The sequence below is a fragment of the Triticum urartu genome, chromosome 7A (genome assembly GCF_056163025.1).
Source record: "Triticum urartu cultivar PI428250 chromosome 7A, HENAU_Tu73, whole genome shotgun sequence".
In the NCBI taxonomy this organism is placed as follows: domain Eukaryota; kingdom Viridiplantae; phylum Streptophyta; class Magnoliopsida; order Poales; family Poaceae; genus Triticum; species Triticum urartu.
In genome coordinates, this window is record NC_141879.1 from 527,662,393 (window position 1) to 527,666,833 (window position 4,441).

A 4,441-nucleotide genomic window follows, 5' to 3' on the forward strand; every position below is an offset into this window, starting at 1 on the left:
TGTCCGCATCTTCTCTTTCTCATAGCACAATGGGTTTCCGTATGTTTCATGAGAAAGACTCTTTTGATTTGGGTGGAGACGATTCTGATCATCCGGTTACAACGAGGGATGATTTTGCATCTTCGCAATGAGGAAACCAACACTCATAGGTTGTTGATCACACAGGGTACAGTCAACATGGCCGCAAATGCCTAATACACACAAACAATTGAGAACAAATAATAACTATGACAATAATCTGGATATTTCGAATATAAATGCAGTATCGATGAAAAGTCGGGTTTTAGAAGCGGCCTTGTGATAGTCGTTGGAAACGAACACATCACAAGCGGTTTCTAATTTTGAGGAGTAGATTACACATCCACGACAAGTTTGAATTTTACTTTTTTTTTACATCTAGACTTCGGTACTTTGAGTCAAGTAACTTCTTCAAGACAAGAGAAAAATTAACATTCCTTTTCAATTCTGCGTCGTGCCATTGCCACCTGGTAATGGAAGAGGTGGAATGCTCTGCTCGTTCCTGAAGAAATCAGCGGGATCCACCATGGCCTTCACCGCCGCAAGCCTCTCAAAGTTATCCTTGAAGTACGCCTCGCCCCAAACTCTCGCCGTCTCGTAGCTGGCCCCGGCGCCGTCACCACCATACTCGTTGACGCCGAGGTCCAGGTCCTTGTAGTTCACGTACGCGCCCCTGGGGCTCTTGGACACGTACGGCTCCATCTCCCGGTGCGACCTCCTGACCCAACCCATATGCTGCTCCGACGCCTCCGTCGTGTTGTCCCACCAGAACCCGTAGTACTGCAGGTTGTAGAGCGCGCCCCGGTGCGGGAACGGCGTCGCGGACGGCGCGACGCTGCCCATCTTGCCGCCGAAGGGGTCGAGGATGAGCAGCCCGGCGCCGTCCTCCAGGAACCAGCTCGACGTGCTCTCCCACACGTCCCTCGGGATGGGCTCGTGCACGAAGTCCGACTTGCCCTTGAAGTACCTGTCCGGCTTGGTGCCCCGGTCCAGGAGCATCTCCTTCGGCTTCCCCGTGCCGTAGAACGCGAAGTAGAGCACGGACTCGATCCAGCTCATCTCGATGCAGTCTCGCCGCGTCACGCCCAGCTCCGGGAACATCTTGGTCATCGTCGCGACGACGCCGGCGCACCTGCCGAGGTACAGGGACTCGAACTGCGCGTCCTGGTTCTGCACGACCACCCGGAGGATCATGTCGCGGGGCAGGGCCGGCGCCACGTTCTGCCACTTGGTGAGGAGATCGCTGGCGGATTGGTTTCTTGGCCGGTGGACGGTGAACACGGTGACGATCGCGGGCACGCGCACGAGCTGGAGCTTCCAGGACACCACGATGCCGAAGCTCCCGCCCCCGCCGCCTCGGATGGCCCAGAAGTAGTCCTCCCCCATGGCGGCCCTGTCCAGAAGCCTCCCCTTGGCGTCCACCATGACGGCGTCGACGACGCGATCCGCGGCGAGGCCGTACTTCCGTAGCATCAGGCCGAAGCCGCCGCCGCTGAAGTGCCCGCCGACGCCGACCGTCGGGCCAACACCGGCGGGGAACCCGAGACGCGCGCTCTTGTTGGCGATGCCGTAGTAAAGCTCGCCGAGCGTGGCTCCGGACTCGACCCACGCCGACCTGCTACGGACGTCAACGCGGATCGCGCGCAGCGCCGCCAGATCGACGATGGCGAATGGGTGAGCCGCGTCGAGGGAGCGGTAGGAGAGCCCCTCATAGTCATGGCCACCGCTGCGCGGGCGCACGCGGACGCCGTGCGCCGCGCCGCAGCGCACGGCAATCCTGACGTGTGTGGCGTGGGTGGCCTTGACGATGACGAGGGGCGTCGGGGTCGCCGGCGTGACGAACCGGAGGTTTTTGATGGAGAACTCGAGGACGGACGGGTAGGACTCCGACGACTGCGTGTAGACGATCCCCGGAGGAAGGTGGAGGGCAAGGCAGCCCACGAAGTCGGTGGTGTTAACGCTGGTCGCCGCGGCGGCCGTGGAGATGGCAATGCAAACGGCGGCGAGCAGCGCAACCAGGATGCTCCGAGCTACGGCCATCGTGTGTAGCTTGATTCGAGGACTGAGGAGTCAGCCTGAGACCGTGGCAACTTATATAAACTTGTTGGAATTGGAACCTTGAAAGTAAAGCCGAAATCACTTGTCGCAACCAGCAGGAGTGTACTCTCTGCTTGGTTGCGGTTGGTTGCATCGATCCGCCACGTCTTTCCTCGGCAGGTTTTGTTAAGCTTCAGGAAATGGTCGCACAACAAGGATGTTTGCCGTCAAACTAGTCAAATTTGAGCGATCGAATCGAACCATATGCCACCAGTTGGCCCCTCTGGGATTCATCACACGGCAGAGCCGCCCTAGACTAATAAAAGTACAGGAACCGAGTGAATTTAAGATATCACACGGCCAGTGAATTTAGTGGTGTTGATATCGCAATCGAAAACTGAATTTGAGTAATTTAAGATGTATAATAACTATACAAAATACCCGAAATCTTCGGGTTTTATATGCAAAAGATATCTTTGCGTACACGAGTAAATGCATTCATGTAAGCACAAAGCCTGCCGCTCACAGTGGCATGTCCATACAAAGTCCTAAATAAATTTTCCAAAATAAAGGACGACAATGCATGACTGAACGAGCGGTGCGCAGGGACCCATCATCACTAGGAGATGCTGCGGTATGGATTTGCTTGTGTCTTGGGGCTCTTGGCTCGAGCCAGCTAAGACCAAGTCTAGCGGAGAACACGAGGGTTGGCTAGAGTGGTGTTTTACTTAAGCGGAAGATGAGTTAGTTAGTGTCGTTTCTTTTAACTAAGCTACAAATGATCATCTTTTTTTCTCAGTTAGTTTGGATTGCTTATCATTTGTCATCTGAAAGAATTTACAGATATGGGAGGGCCAAGCCGTCTCCGATTAGAGTACCTTCAACAGATGATGTATAATTGGGCACCCAAAAACAGTTTTAGGGGCCCAAAATGTAGCGTTCAGGGCTCCGAATTTTTATGCCGTAGCAGATGATGTAAAATAGGATACAATAAAATTTTGGTCCGTGGCAGATGATTTAAAATAGGGCACCCAAATATTTTTCTGCTTCTCCACAATTGCATACATATTATTTTTCGCGGGGGCACAATTGCATACATATTGAAACAAATAAATATCAAGCTCAATCCAAATGAATCCAAAACAATATAACACAAATAATACTTAGTTTTTACATAGTTCATCAATCCACAACATCAAATTCAAACAAATTATGTGGCCATCTCTATTGTACTGTGTTCAAAAAAATTTAACGCAAATTGTTCATCATCACACATACATGAAACATAGACATCGCACTAGTGGGCTTGTTGCCCATGCCATGCTCACCATTCCTCAATGAGATGAAACCACCATGCTTCAACATTTTGTTCTTGTAGATCATCAAGATCAAGCAATGTCCTCCTCTTCGTTCATGTCATACTCCTCTTCGGACAAGGAAGCCCACAGAGAGGATTCAAACGAGCTCATCTAGAACACAATAATTTTCATTACGAACTACTTCTATATCGCAACAACAAAACTAAAAAATCATTATTTTTTACCTATGAGACTTTTTCTCGAACACTTAATGTGCACAGAGGAGGATTTCAACTGGCTGCTCCTCGAGGCCATGTTGGTCGCCGCCGTCGGGTAGGAAATGCGTTGGGATGGACTCGTTGACGCCGGGGAGTTCGAGGTTGCGACAATAGCCGGCATCACCAGGATGGCCAAGAACTTCGAAGGATTAGCAGTTTGGTTCAGTCATGGTAGTCCCGTGGTCACCTCGGCCTGTTGGACCCTAAGGCCGGCCCAGCAACCGGTCTCCCGGCCAATGGGCTGCCCTGGGTATCATATATCATCTATGAGCTTTAAGGTTTTAAGGTGGGCACAAATAGACTCTCTGTTACTGCTCATTTTATTGTTCATCAGACACAAATGCCTTTCATGATGGGACTACACATTTAGGTGAGAGGATAGTCCTAAATGAAACTATACACGATCTATACTCAAAGAAACTCGAAGATGTTATCTTGGAAGGTTATTTTGAGAAGGCATGTGATAAGGTCAAATGAACTTTCTTGCAACAAATTTGTATGGAAGTTTTTTGGTTCTCCCTAGCATCGGTGGGTGGAGAGCTTTGTCCATGACGGCAACTATCTAGGTGTTATTTGCGGTGTACCTAGCAACAATATAGAAGTCATGCGTAATTTGTATGACAGTGAGTTGAATGTGACCTCATCAAGTTGGAGGTGGATGATCTATATGTGATGTCTAGTTCGAATCTGTTGATTATGCTAGACAACTTGAGTTAGGGTTCCGAAGATCTTGGCGAAGTTGAAGATGGCCCCGCATTCCTCATAGAGTTGACACCTATCTGTAGAGGTCTTGGTCGGTTGCTCCTTTGT

The 4,441-nt window shown here is 50.6% G+C and overlaps 1 pseudogene; it reads right to left on the minus strand.

Moving 5' to 3' along the window:
• Positions 1 to 243: 243 nt before the first annotated feature.
• LOC125523780 (berberine bridge enzyme-like Cyn d 4 pseudogene) lies at positions 244 to 2,215 on the minus strand (annotated as a pseudogene).
• Positions 2,216 to 4,441: the final 2,226 nt, after the last annotated feature.